General features: G+C 48.6%; 1 protein-coding gene across 2 annotated transcripts in view; it reads left to right on the forward strand.

The window, feature by feature from the left end:
• Window positions 1-6,323: 6,323 nt before the first annotated feature.
• Window positions 6,324-14,837, forward strand: part of PTPN3 (protein tyrosine phosphatase, non-receptor type 3) — a 120,151-nt gene continuing 111,637 nt past the window's right edge. Inside the window, exon 1 of one of the 2 annotated variants that reach the window (XM_025360111.1) lies at window positions 6,324-6,412. The gene's annotated coding sequence lies outside the window, so the exon portion shown is untranslated. The remainder of the gene's footprint in view (window positions 6,413-14,837) is intronic. The other variant, XM_025360110.1, reaches the window with a different exon arrangement.

Genomic DNA, 14,837 nt, shown 5'->3' on the forward strand with positions numbered 1-14,837 from the left:
ATCCCTCTCCCTACTACACTTACCCTACTCTTTTTACAATTCATTTATTTATGATGTTTATTGTTCCTTGTAGCTTGCTCTATTAGACCGTATGCTCCATGAGAGCAGGGATATTTTTGTTGTGTTCACAGATGTCTCCCAAGCACTTAGAGTAGTGCCTGATACATCACAGGTGCATAATAAATATTTAATGAATGAATTTTCCAATGTCTAATTGACAACAATCCCTTCATTACTGCCCCTGTACTCATACTAAATTTATCAGTTTTACAGACAAAACTCCTCTTTTACAGTGATAATTTGCAGAGGAAAGACTTTTTTTTTTGAGATGGAGTCTCACTCTGTTACCCAGGCTAGAGTGCAGTCAGTGGTGCGATCTTGGCTCACTGAAACCTCCGCCTCCCAGGTTCAAGCGATTCTCCTGCCTCAGCCTCCCGAGTAGCTGGGATTACAGGCATGTGCCACCACACCTGGCTAATTTTTGTATTTTTTTTAGTAGAGACCAGGTTTCACTATGTTGGCCAGGCTGTTCTCAAACTCCTGACCTCAGGTGATCTGCCCGCCTCAGAATCCCAAACTGCTGGGATTACAAGCATGAGCCACCTCGCCCAGCCGAGAAAGACATTTTTCAATGGATAAAACATTAGACTGAAATGTTTGTGTTTCTCAAAGTGACTTCCATCGAGTCCAGGAAGCTCAGAACACAGGCTCAGGGGATGAAGTGTCCTGAATTTGACTAACACTTCTCTAGCATGCTCCTGGCTGACCACCCTCTCGCTCCTGGGACAGAAATAAACATCTTGCTGTCATTCGCCACACCTGGTGACTCTTCCTTGTCGGTAGGCAGGGTGGGCTTCACCCTCCATGAAAGGAGCCTCTCACTTTTTTTGTGCAATTCTGGAGTAGCCATTTTCCCTCTCTTTACATCATTTTCTTTAGCTAGCCAACTTTTGAATTTGTTTCATTTTTCCAGATTATGAAAGAAACATACATAAGATTTAGAGAACTATAAAGACATACAAAAAAATAGATGCCCAAAGACTTGAAATTCACCTACTTTGTAAAAGATAACTTCTGTAGCTTGCCTCTCGCAATACTCAGACACACCACCAATATTTTGGTGCAGTTTTTCTAGTTTTTGTTCTATGTGTATGCATTAATTTGAAATATAGGAAGTTGTCAATGTTCAACCATTTTGACCCATAAAATGGCAATTTTATATTTATTTATTTGAGACAGAGTCTCGCTCTGTTGTCCAGGTTGGAGTGCAGTGGCACAATTGTGACTCACTGCAGCCTCAACTGCCCTGACTCAAGTGATCCTCCCACCTAAGCCTCCCAAGTAGCTGGGACCACACATGGGTGCCACCACACCCAGCTAATTTCTTTCTTATTTGTGGAGACAGGGTCTCGCTACATTGCCCAGACTGGTCTTGAACTCCCGTCTCAAGCAATCCTCTCACCTCAGCCTCACAAAGTGTAGGGATTACCGGTGTGAGCCACTGCACCCTGCCTGGCAATTTATAGTTCAACCTACTTAATTCCCACATACCATACCATGTGTATTTTACATCATATTCTTTTTTTTTTTTTTTTTTGAGACGGAGTCTTGCTCTGTCGCCCAGGCTGGAGTGCAATGGCCGGTTCTCAGCTCACTGCAAGCTCCGCCTCTCGGGTTCACGCCATTCTCCTGCCTCAGCCTCCCGAGTAGCTGGGACTACAGGCGCCCGCCACCTCGCCCGGCTAGTTTTTTGTATTTTTTAGTATTTTCACCGTGTTAGCCAGGATGGTCTCGATCTCCTGACCTCGTGATCCGCCCGTCTCGGCCTCCCAAAGTGCTGGGATTACAGGCTTGAGCCACCGCGCCCGGCCTTTTACATCATATTCTTTTCATGTCATTCTAACAGCACCATTTGCCCATGTATTTATGGATTATCGGGCTCTTCGTAAGCTTGCATTAACAGCACAAATAATTGATGAGTATTAGCATCTCAGCTCAGAGCCGTGCTTTGTAAATCACTGGAGCAGTACAAGTAGGGCAGACTTCCCAAGTCGTGATGCGAATGACAATCCTCAGTGATTCTTCCAGGAAACTCTTCCTATAAATTCCCTTAGCCAATTGCCTGCATACGGTGCCTGGCACCAGATTTTCTGCCCCGGTGGCAGCTTCTGGGAACGCTGCTAATAACTATGTTTAGATGTTCATCTCTTGTTCCTCTTGTACGAATATGGTCCATTACCTGTGAGGTATATTCAGTTTGTAGTGTATCTTACTCTCCATTAAAATGATGCTCTTTTGTTTTCTTTGTTGTTAGTTATTGTTTTTCATGGTTTCTGGATTTTTGAGCCAGGTACAGTCTACCGGCACTAATAGAGAGAGCTGACTATATTTCTGAGCTTCGCAGGAGGAGGGCTGCTGTTAGGGTCCTGGCTTTCCCTCAGCAAACATCATCAGGACTGTCAGCTCTCTGTCATTTCATCACAGAAAAGTCCCTGAGGAGTCCATGGACCAGGTGGTTCCATCATGTTGTGATCCTGCCTCCAACGTGATTGCCCAGAGACAGTAATCTATGTGGGTCCTCTCTGGACCAGCCGATCTGGGACCGAGTACAGCTCTATTCCCAACTGGGCCTTAATTTGCTCTACACTTGGCTGGGTTCAACGATAGACGAAGAAGATTATGTGTCCATTCAAAAGCCCCATTTACGTAAGGTTTGGGAGCTTATGATATAAGATCAACTGTCATTGGTAATAATAACCTTATGTCACTCCAGGTGCAACAGCTTAAAAGGATGGACTTTAACATTTTGGCCCCAAGAATAAAACAGTAACAGGAGACTAGAACATCTAAAGGTAATCTGTAGCCTACAAACACATCAAAGGGTAGAGAAAATAAGGCAAAAAAGCCACAAAATGAAATGACATATGGCTTCTCTTATCATCAATACATAGTAATCTACTACACAGAGGTAGTGTGTCCTAAAACCTAACACCCTGGCTTTGAGATCAGACTGACTTGTGTTCAAATCCTCACCCTCTTACCAGTTGTGAACAGCCCCTAGATTGTTTTCTGTTCTGTAAAACTGAGCTAAAACACTCACTCTGCAGAGTGATGGTAAGGATTAAAGAGAGAATATATATAAAATATTCATCATACTTGAGCTTGATAATAGCAGTTATTATAACTAGATATACACAAAACAAGAATTTTTAATTTGATCTTTTTTTTTTTTTTTTTTCTTTTTGAGAGGGAGTCTTGCTCTCTCACCCAGGCTGGAGTGCAGTGGCGCGATCTCGGCTCACTGCAAGCTCCGCCTCCTGGGTTCACGCCATTCTCCTGCCTCAGCCTCCCAAGTAGCTGGGACTATAGGTGCCCGCCGCCGCGCCCAGCTAATTTTTTGTATTTTTAGTGGAGTCGGGGTTTCACCGTGGTCTCGATCTCCCGACCTCGTGATCGGCCCGCCTCGGCCTCCCAAAGTGCTGGGATTACAGGCGTGTGCCACTGCGCCCGGCCTAATTTGATCTTTCGAATGCTTATTATTGCAAACATGTCATTGCGACGTTAATAAACTTTGAAAAAAACCAACCTTACTACTTCAAAAAAATGACCAGTTATATTTTCCCATATTTCCTTCTAGTGTTGGTGAATGTGTCAACACCATGTTTACACAATCTATTTGTGTTTTTAGCTTTGTTGTTGTTGAGACAGAGTCTCGCTCTGTCACACAGGCTGAAGTACAAATGGTACCATCACAACTCACTGCAGCCTTGACCTTCTGGGCTCAAGAGATCCTCCCACCTCAGCCTCCCATGTAGCTGAGGCCACAGGTGCATGCCACCACACCTGGATAAATTTTTTTTTTTTTTTTTTTTTGCAAAGATGGGGTGTTTCTATTGTTGCCCAGGCTGGTCCTGAACTCTTGGGCTCAAGCTACCATCTCACCTGGATCTCCTAAAGTGCTGGGATTACAGGCATGAACCACCTCACCCGACCTGGTTTCTGCATTTTATTTTTTCATTTAACATTGTACCCTAAGTTTTCCCTGTTGCAACATGGTCTTTTTAACTTAGTATAAGATAGCTATTATTTCAACTAATATACCATAACCTAATTAATCATCCCTCTATTGTTGAGTACTTTGTTTCCAATTTGGGGAGTATTCTTTCATTTTGTTCCTGCTTCTGTTAGGGTGATTTAAAATGCATGATATTAAAAATATTTAGGTCTTTCCTTTAGGTGTAAGCACGTTTCTAGCTCGAATTTGAGGGCATCGTTTAAGCTAACGGCTGTCAGCTGTGAGAAAAGAAAAGGGAGTTTCAGTCTAGGGGTCAGCAAATTAAGACAACTTCGAAAATTCACACATCCTCCGTTGACCTCGTTTTCCTCATCTCAGCAGTTGGCAAACTGGCATGAGGATGACGGTTGATTTAGGTAGCCACTCAACAAATGGATCTTTAAGGTAGTCTAAACACGTTTACGTTCCTTATTTCATTCAACTTCCACTTGGGGCCCAGATTGAAGCGTAGGTATTCACAATGGTTGAAGCACAGAGAGGATGAGGCAGCGGGGAAAGCACAGAGAATGCCACCCGCTGAGCCCCGGGGCGCTGGGTGGAGCTCTGCGGGGGGCGTCGCCTGCCCCTCCAGGGGGCTCCTCCTTCCGGGGGCTCCAGCCCCGCCCGGCTCCGAGCATGCCCAGTGCGCTCCCCGCCGGTCCGAATGGTGCTGAGCGGGCGCCGCAGCTCCAGGTTTTGCTGGCGACTCGAGGCCCGGCCGGGCGGGGCGCGGGCGGTCCTGCCCCTGGACTCCGGGCTCCGTCGGAATTCCCCCCGACGCGACGCCCGGGCGGCACCCGCTGCAGCGGCGTTATCCCGGGACATGCGGCTCGGGGACAAGGACCGAAATGAGCTTCTAGGGGTTGCCGGGGCCTCAGTCTATCCCTGGAACGACCGCCCCCAGGACCTGGCACCCAGGCCCGACTGGAGGGTTCCAGCCATCTCTGCATCCCTTCGTTCACATATTCAACAAATAATATTTGAGCGCCTACTGTGTGCCAGACGGTGTCGCAGGGGGGTCCCTGCAGTAAAGACAAGCAGAGCTACAGCCCCAAAGCTGACATTCAGGAGGGAAATACAACATGAGAATTAAACAAATCGGAGGAAAAGCCAAAGTGACAGATCTCATCTGCTCCTCTGCCTCCTTGCCGTTCCCTAAGCGGTCCGGCGCCCTTTTGGGTCTTTGCACTGGCTGTTCCCTCGGCCAGGAATGCTCTTACCCGCTTATCTGCGTGGCTGAAATACTACTATCACCTTCTCAGTGTCACCCGATCAGACCGCCCATCAGCTCAAGGGCCCTATCCGACTGCTTCACTGAAAATTCGCTACTTACCTCCACCCCCAAACCTCCTGACCCTGCTCTTTTTCCTTCTTAGAACTTATCACTTTCTAATATAACGCACAGTTGGCTAATTTGCTGTTTATCTGTTACCAGTCCCTCTTTCCCCAAACTCCACGGGGGGACAGAATTTTTGTCTATTTGTTCACCACGCGAGAAGAACCAGAATAGGTGCTCAATAAATATTTGCTGATAATGGATAAATCGTGTTAAATGCTATGAAGAAAATAAAGTACATGGAGTGGCCAGGAGCAGAGGGCTAATCGAGGAAGGTGGTCAGGAAAGGCCTCTCTGAGGAGGGGACCTATGTACAATGAGAAGGCGCCGGCCACGTGAAAAGCTGGGTAAGAACGTCCCACAGAGGGAAAGGCGCGCGCCAATGTCCTGAGGCTGGTGAAGTTCCAGAGTTTGATGGACAGAAAGGTGCTCTAGGATCCTCAGGAAGGCAGGTGTGAGATGAGGCGGAAGTGGGAAGCAGGAGCACAGACCAGGTAGGGGTCCCACGAGCCTTGGGGAGGTTTAACCAGGGAAGCTTACTAGTGCCGCGGGACGAGCACTGGACTGGAAGTCAGCGGGACCTCAGCTCTACCGCGCACCCGTCGTGCAAGACTCCTCGTTTCAAAGTTTCTTTGGGCGCCGACTGCTTGCCTTCCCTAGGCATGAAATCACTGAGGGCCTGGCACACAGTAGGTGCCCAGTCATGGTTGTGGAACGAATGGCTGCATGCATGCGTGAGGGAACTCAGGGCCTGCCCGGAGCTCGGCGGAGAGCCCCGGTGGCCCCAGGAGATGCGTCGGGGCGCGCCAGCCTGGGGCGGGGGCGGGAGAACACCGCAGGCCAGCCTGGACGCCCGCCCCCCGCCCGGCGCGCGGGCCCGTCGCGGCCAGCCCGGCCGGCGGGAACCGCCCGCGGGCGGCACTGGGCATGCTCAGACGGCGGCCAGGTCGCGCCGCGAGCGAGCTTCCGCGCCGCCCGCACGCGCGACCTACCTGGGCGCTCTGCGCCCCCGGATGCTTCAGGTACTGGCCAGTGCGACCCCAGCGGGCCAGGGGCAGGGCGCGGGGCTGCCGGGGGCCGGGGTCGCGCTCGGCGCCACCCCGCCCCCACCCGTCCCTGGGGCGCGCGGCGGACGCGCGGGCGGGCTGGCGGGTGCGGCGGCACCGGGTCCCCGCACCACGTCGGGGCGGGGAGGGGGCGCCCCGCCGCGCTCACCTGGCGGGGCCGGGGCGGGAGGGCGCGGGCGGGGCGCCGGGTGGGGCTCCGCCGGGCGGGCGGGCGGGCGGCCGGGACGCTGCGCTGGAGCGTGGGCGTGCGCTCTGGCCGGGCAGGGGCAGGCGCAACCCGCGGAGCCCGTGCCACCGGCACCCCCGGAGGACCCCGCGCCGCCGCGACCCCGGCTTGGGGCTCCGAGGGGGCGCACAGCGCGCGGGGAGCCAGCCAAGCGCGGCGGCCAGCGCTTGGCTCCCAGGGTGAATCCGCCTCTCGGCTTTCAAAGATGGCATTTCCTGGGCCTGGCACGAAACTCCAGCGCCAATAAATCCTCCCCGTTCCGCGGGAGATATGGAATGATTTATCAGGTACCTGCGGTGAGACAGCTGCAGAGGGGGGAGTGTATGTGAGAGTGCCCAGCCCCCCGGAAATTCCCATTTTCAGCTACCTAAACTTACTGAGAAGTTGCCGTTGCCTTAAAAATTCATGGGAAGTTGAGACAACTTGACACCTGGGTTTTCCGAGTTGGTGGAAGGAGCTTGTGACTTGGAAACTGGAGACCTCCGTTCAAGTTGGACTCCCCTTTGGCCAGCTAGTGACCTTGGGCAAGTTGTTTAACCTCGCTGGTCCTCAGTTTCCTCTCTTGCAAACAGCTGGTAATAATGCCCACCTCGCTGGGTTGTTGAGTGGCTTAAGTGGGATAAATTATGTGGAGGTGTTTGGCACCGTGCCCGGCACAAAGCTAGCAAGCAGTTGGCGTGATGTGAATTTAATTCGTTTAGAGACCCTCGTGGCTCTCATTTCAGCAGGAAATTAGAATTAGGAAACCATCTTCAGGGCCTACTGGTGGAGTGACAGACCCTATCTCTGTGCCCAGGAGAACTTCTGCCGAAGTCAAGGCCTTCGGAAAAGCAATTTAGCCAAATTGTAATCAGAGAGCATCTCCTTTAAAAGCAGTTTTATACATTCAGAAACTCCAGAAGTTGGCAGTTTGGCTTCACTTACAAAAGAGCTGTTTTGTAAGATGATCCATCTTGCAAATGTTTAAGCAGATGATGGGAGAAAGTAAAGCCTGCTTAGGAAGATTTCTGTTCTAAAAAGCTCTCAAATCCAACTTTAAGTGATTATTTAGATCAGGGTTTCTCAGCCTTGCACTATTGACATTTGGGGTTTGATCATTCTTTGTGTCCTGGGCATTGTAGGATTTAGAAGCATCCCTGGTCTGTAGATTGCAGTAGCAATTCCTGTCTCCCAGTTGTTCCAACCAAAAATGCCTCCAGTATTGTCAGATGTCCCTAGGGAGCAAAATGCCACCCCCGCACCCCTTTAGAAACACCAGTTTAATTCATGCTTTCTGTCATTAGCCCGAGTTGTTTGATAATTTCATCTTGTGCTTTTGTAATAACTAACCTTTGCATAACCTTGTAGAACTTACAGAGTACATTCACCTGTATCATCTCATTTAATCTTTACAACTCTTGTGAGGCTGGTGTCACTCCCATTTTACAGATGAGGACATTGAGGCTCTGAGCAGCAAGTTACACAGTATGTGGTAGAGCTGGGATGTGTAACCCGAGTCTCCTGGTTCCAAGGGCAGGTCTTTTTCTTCTGCATCAAGCTGCCTGCCCCTTTGTTGTATGGAGGCTTTGATATGGATGACTTTCCAGATGATTAAATCAAGATGTGAACTATATTGGAAGTTGGAAACTTTTTTGAGGTTGACTAGTTGAAAATTAACAACAGTAAGCTATTATCTGACAGAGTAGGCCATTCTAGTTAAATATTCTAGTTTATAGCGAGCTCCCATAAATCCCACATGCAGTTAATGGAATACCAATTTGCAGAGAATTAGCGTAGAATAGAATGTGCCTAATACTCTGTATTGATCCTGCGTTGTCTCTGGTGATTTGCCATCTCCTGAAAAGGACTCATATATGCAAATTAGACATTAGCTGGGGAATGTAAAAGGTCAAGTTACTGAAGGCATTTCAGAGTAGCTGAGGCATTTATTGAACTTCTATATGGCAGATGTAGTGCTGGGTGGGGATGTGGGTTGGACCCCAGAGAATCCAGGGTGCCTGTATCCACTTCCCTGCAGGAAAGGGCAGGCCCTGGTCAGGCCAGACAGGTGGTGGGCCCTCAGACAGCTTGGAGCAGTAGAAAAAGCCCAAGGTACCATGGAAGCAGATTCAGGATCCCATACCATATCATCAGTCATGTCTCTGAGCCCTCGATTCATCTTTTATCATACAGAAGATACTCTGGTAGTTTTAAGCATGCTCATTGAAGTCTCAGAAACCTGGTTAGGGAGGCAAGGTCAGAGACAAATCTTATCCCTGGAAGAAGTTGGGGTTCCAAGGTGGTAACTGGCTTTAGAGAATTGAGACCAACACTTTGTTGGCTGTGAACTGGAAGGTTTCACACACACTGGGGTTTGTTGCTGCCAAACCCCACCCCGTTCCCCACCTTGCAGATAAGGAAACTGAGCTGGCAAAGGTGGTAGAGTGGGGCCAGGAGCAAGAGGGACCAATTTTGACCTTCTGAACTACAGGTCCAGGCACGCAAAAGACAACATTTTCTAGGATAGGCATAACCTACCAGAAGGGCTCAGATGGGAGGGAGTGAGAAGACTTGGCACCCTGCCTTTCCCCAGCCATCAGGGTTTGTGGTGGTTGAGAAGAGACCAGCAATTTGTGGTCCCTACATCTTTCCCCAGGAGAGCTCACCTTCCAGCATTGTGGTCCTGGAAAGCAGGGACAATGACTCTATCTTTTCCCAAGATCTGTTGTAGAAGCTGGAAAGCTGAAGACACCCAGCACATACCCTGGCCTGGAAGGGCTGGTGGGGGTAGGGTAGCCTACCCAAGCATCAGCTCTTTGTACCAACTCTAATAGAGAGAGGAGGTGACCAGGTCAGTGTCCACACTGCTCTTGGCTGGATCCGGGTGACCTCAGAGCCTAATCTTATAGGTGTCTTCTTTCCTCTGGCCGAGAAGGACCTGAGAAATACTTGGTAAGCCCCTGGCTGAAAACTGATCTGGTAATGGGTTCTAAGACCCAGAAATCTTGCATCTCCAGCGCTTCTGCTTGTGTGTGCACCTGAAGCTTCCCACTGCCCCCAGGTTAACTTATTATTCCAAGACCAGGTGTGAGCACAGATTTAACAGCAAATTGAGACATTTATTGAGTCTCTACCATGTATTAGGCCATAGGGCTACAGAGGTGAACACTGAACCCCTGCCTTCATGGTGTATTTGGGAAGACAGTGACGTGTGTGTGTGTGTGTGTATGTGTGTCTCCATCCATTTGTCCATGGTCCTGTAAGTGCTTTAAAAGGATAAGCTAGATGCAGGAGACACCAGAGGATGCAGCCATTCATTCCCATGGGCATCAGGAGACACTGTGGGGAGTAGTTCTAACCATGGGGAGAAGTTCTAACTTCAAGGCTTAATTTGAATTAAGCCTCAAAGTTAGGAACAAGATGGCATTTGGGGCAGGCAAAACAGCAGGGGCAAAGGCATGAAGAGACTTTGTGGATCGTAGGCATGGTGACTCTTCTCCAAGTCCAGCCTGGTCTTTTTTGTTTTTTGAGACAAGGTCTCTGTCATCGGGCTGGAGTGCAGTGGCCTGATCGTGGCTCAAGCAGTCCTCCTTGTACCTCGCGCCTGGGACTCCAGGCATGTGCCACCACATCCAGCTAATTTTTTATTTTTTGTGGAGACAAAGTCTTACTATGTTGCCCAAGCTGGTCTCGAACTCCTGAGCTCAAACGGTCCTCCTGCCTTGGCCTCCCAAAGTGTGGCGATTACAGGCGTGAGCCACCACACCCAGCCAAGTCCAGCCTCTTGGTGTTCACTAGTGCAGAACCCACCTGCTGTGGTTAGAGTCTGCCTTATCTCTGGGTGGGCCAGGCCTCACCCAGCCAGGGCTAAGTGCCTATTCTCCTTGATTCTCCTTGTTTTCACCTGGATGGGAGCGATGTCACTGTGTTGTCTTTGAGGCAGGAGTAACTTCTGCAGGGATGCCTCTGGTTTTAATTATCAGCACTCATCTGTACTTATTGGTTGCCACACGCTGTTGTGAGTGCTCTCCAAATATTAACTTAATTCATTTAATCTTCACAGCAACCCTGTGGCCTGGCTGCCTCTCAGGTACAAGTAGGTGGGGGCTGAATTCCTCTGCCCAGTGTATATCCCTCTGTGGGTGATGCTCTGATTGTGGCACGGCCTCTCTTGGCCGCCTTTACATAGATGTGCCGGGAAACAGCCCAGTCTGAGTTGCAATGGAGCACTGACCCCATTTCCTTTAGGGGGCCGGCAGGACTCTGCTGACTACATTTTCTGAACCAAAGAGTGGGAACCAAAGAGTGTGAAAAAAGAATGTGTGTGCCACTGCTTTGTGCAAGAGGAGGCCTGAGAAGTGTTTGGATACTGAGAGAGTGGAATTTTTGAAACATTTTGATGGTTTATGTGGAAAGTTAGGACAGAGGATTTGAAATTGGGATAGTCCTGGAAAATTCAGGTCCCATGATTTACTGTTAGGATACACAAGCTTTTAGTAAATGTTTAAGCAGTGTAGAGTGAAGTGAATTTTTTGTACTGAGCCCTAATAGGGAACAAACAGTGCTTTTTAGCCTCAAAATCTTACTGATTCCTTCCAGCCCCATTTTACAGATGGGGTGAGAAAAGTGAGGCTCAGAGAGGTGAAGTAACCACCAGAGGGCACAGTGTTTGTAAGCAGTGCAGCCGAGATTTGTCTTTTTGTGGTTTTTGTTTGTTTTTTAAATATAGAGACTGGGTCTCGCCATGTTGCCAGGCTGGTCTTGAATTCCCGGGCTCAGCTGATCTTCCTGCCTCGGCCTCTCACAGTGCTGGAATCACAGGCATGAACCACTGTGCCTGGCTGCAGCCAACATTTGAACCCAAGTCTGTGCCTAGACAAATCATCTGTTGTCAAAGTCAAATAAAATATAAAAACAGATATTTCTCTAAATTTAAAACGTTTTGCTTGTGAAGTAAGAATAATAATTTGGGAAATCTATACAGACCAGGTGGTCTTTGATTTGGAAAACAAAGAGAAGGTTGGGAGTTTTATTAGAATGAGAAATGTTATGTATTGTTTTGAAAAAAAATGGCCATTGGCACTAGAGAAGCTCTTCGGGAGCTGGCAAGCTCTGATTGTTGCATGACAGTGGTAGATAAAACTAGACTTAGAATCACAGCAATTTGTTTCAGTAGTTATTAAATAAAACTGATTTTAGGTTATAACAGGCAGTTTTAGCAGCCAGGCTTGCAGAGAATTTTATTTTTGGAGCAATGTTATGTGCCCTGAGTATTTTTCCCCTGGCCTCTCGACTCTGATTTAGTTGGACATGACAATAATGACCCAACTGTGTAATCAACTTCCACCCTGTAAAATGAGAATCATAATGGCACCTATTCCCTTTAAGTTGACTGTCGTAAATGAGCTAATGTGGAAAACCAACTAAGGCAAAACTTGGCATAGAAAAGGGGTTCCTCGCTTTGTGGTCAGACCCCTGACCCTCCAGACAAGCACTTTGATCTGTGTTCAGTGCTGAGTCGCTGTGGGTGAGTAAGGGTCCCTCCCCAGCCAGAACCACAGGTCCTGGTTCTCAGGACTGAAGGGATGTTCCAAGAGGAAGCATCCAGGACTGTGCAGGGGCCATGGCTGCCTGAACACTGTGCTGATGAGGGGCCCCTGGTGTAGGAGTGGGGTTGGAGACCTGGCCCATGCGTGCCACCTCCCTCAGCCACATCAGCTTAAGGGCTAGCCCAGAGGTTCTCAGTGAGGGAGGCAGCAACCAGCTCCATCAGCTGTCTTTTGACTACCAGCCACTATTGGGCCTGGGGAGGGGAGGTTAGCCTCCTGAGCTCAGTCTTCCCCACTGGTTCCCCGCCAGTTCCCTCCCCTGCTCTGGTAATCAAATGCATACATGGTTCTTGTAGAAAATAAAAGTGTCAGGGAACACAAGAAAAATTATGCACGATGCTTCTCATGAAAGCAGCTGGTCCACTCTCAGCACTGCCGCAATCTGCACATGCCCTCTCCCTCTTCCAGTGGATTCTCTACTCCGCAGACGAAGGAGTCTTCCATACACACCTATTTCTCTCAAAATGAAGACAAAGCTGATCTGTCGGCATCTCCTGCAGGCCCTATGTTCATGCTCTTTCCAGCCCTCACCTCACTGTGCTCCTTCCTGCTGCAGGGACTGCAAGAGCTTGGGACCTTCTCCCCCTCCCCACTGATTACTTCATTCTGTGTGTCTCAGCTCCATGATTGCAGAACCTTTGCTCACCTTCCTGACTTGAGTTAAATTGTTGCTATAAATGTTCATGCCACCAGATCTCTCTCTATTATAGCACTTTTCCTAGTGGCAATTTTGCAGTTAATTAGTGTAATTATTTGTATTAGTACCTGTCTCCCAGCTACACTATAAGCTGTGTGAAGGCAGGGTCTCTTTTTTTAAAAAAATTTTTCTAAGTTTTATTTTTTTTTCTTTTAATGACTTATTTTGATCCAATTCAGACCCATAGGAAAATTGCAAGAATAAATCAAAGAAGTCCCATAAACTCTTCACCCAGATTCCCCAAACATTATCATTTTATTCTATCCCTGTATATATATATACATATATATATATATCTTTCCTGAACCATTTGAGGATTATTTATCGATGCCTCCTTTCCCCCTACATTTATTTCCTAAAAGCAGTGATATTCCATAACTACAAATTTTAGAATCAATAAATTAATACTGATACAACATTGTTTACCTAATCTATGAACCTTAAGTTTTATATACTGTTTTTTTGTTTTTTGTTTTTTTTTGAGAGAGAGTCATCCTCACTTTGCCACCCAGGCTGGAGTGTGGTGGTGTGATCTCGGTTCACTGCAACCTCTGCTTCCTGGGTTCAAGCAATTCTCCTGTCTCAGCCTCCCAAGTAGCTGGAATTACAGGTGTGTGCCACCATGCCTGGCTAATGTTTGTATTTTTTTAGTGACGGAGTTTCACCATGTTGGATGCTGGTCTCGAACTCCTGACCTCAAGTGATCCGCCTGTCTCAGCCTCCCAAAGTGCTGGGATTACAGGCCTGAGCCACCACGCCTGGCCTAGATGTTAAGTTTTCCCATTGTCTTAGTGATGTCCTTTTTTTATAGCCAAAAACAAACAACTCTTATAAATGGGTTGCGTACGGTTGTCATGTCTCGTTAGTTTCCTTTAAACTAAAACAGTTCCCCAACTGTTCTTTGTCCTTCAGGACCTTGACTTTTTTTGTCGTCATTTTTCCAAGATGGAGTCTCGCTCTGTCGCCAGGCTGGAGTGCAGTGGCGCGATCACAGCTCACTGCAGCATCCGACTCTGGGTTCAAGCGATTCTCCTGCCTCAGCCTCCTGAGTAGCTGGGATTACAGGCATGCACCATTACACCTGGCTAATTTTTTGTATTTTTAGTAAAGACGGGGTTTCTCCATGTTGGTCAGGCTGGTCTCGAACTCCCGACCTCAGGTAATCCGCCCACCTCAGCCTCCCAAAGTGCTAGGAGTACAAGCGTGAGCAACTGTGCCCAGCTGGACCTTGACGTTTTTGGAAAGTACAAGCCAATTATTTTGTAGAATGCCCCTCACATTGAGTCTGTTTTAACTCACCATTTTGTCCCCAGTGCCAATGCCAAGCACAGTGCCTGGACCGTCAAATGCACTCAGTAAATATTTGTTGAACGAGGAGAAGGAGAGATGGAAGGAGGTGCAAGGGGAAAAGTCAGCAGGTTTTCTGCTTTCTTCCACCCGCAAGCCTTTCCCTGCTAAGCGATTTTTTTGTTGTTGTTTTTTTGTTTTTTTTGAGATGGAGTCTTGCTCTGTCACCCAGGCTACAGTGCAGTGGCACGATCTCAGCTCACTGCAACCCCTGCCTCCTGGGTTCAAGTGATTCTCCTGCCTCAGCCTCCCGAGTAACTGAGATTACAGGTGTCCACCACCACGCCCGGCTAATTTTTTTTTTTTTTTTTTTTTTGAGACGGAGTGTCTCTCTGTCGCCCAGGCTGGAATGCGGTGGCCGGATCTCAGCTCACTGCAAGCTCCGTCTCCCGGGTTTACGCCATTCTCCTGCCTCAGCCTCCCGAGTAGCTGGGACTACAGGCGCCCGCCACCTCGCCCGGCTAGTTTTTTGTATTTTTTAGTAGAGACGGGGTTTCACCGTGTTAGCCAGGATGGTCTCGC

The sequence above is a fragment of the Theropithecus gelada genome, chromosome 15 (assembly GCF_003255815.1).
Source record: "Theropithecus gelada isolate Dixy chromosome 15, Tgel_1.0, whole genome shotgun sequence".
NCBI lineage: Eukaryota > Metazoa > Chordata > Mammalia > Primates > Cercopithecidae > Theropithecus > Theropithecus gelada.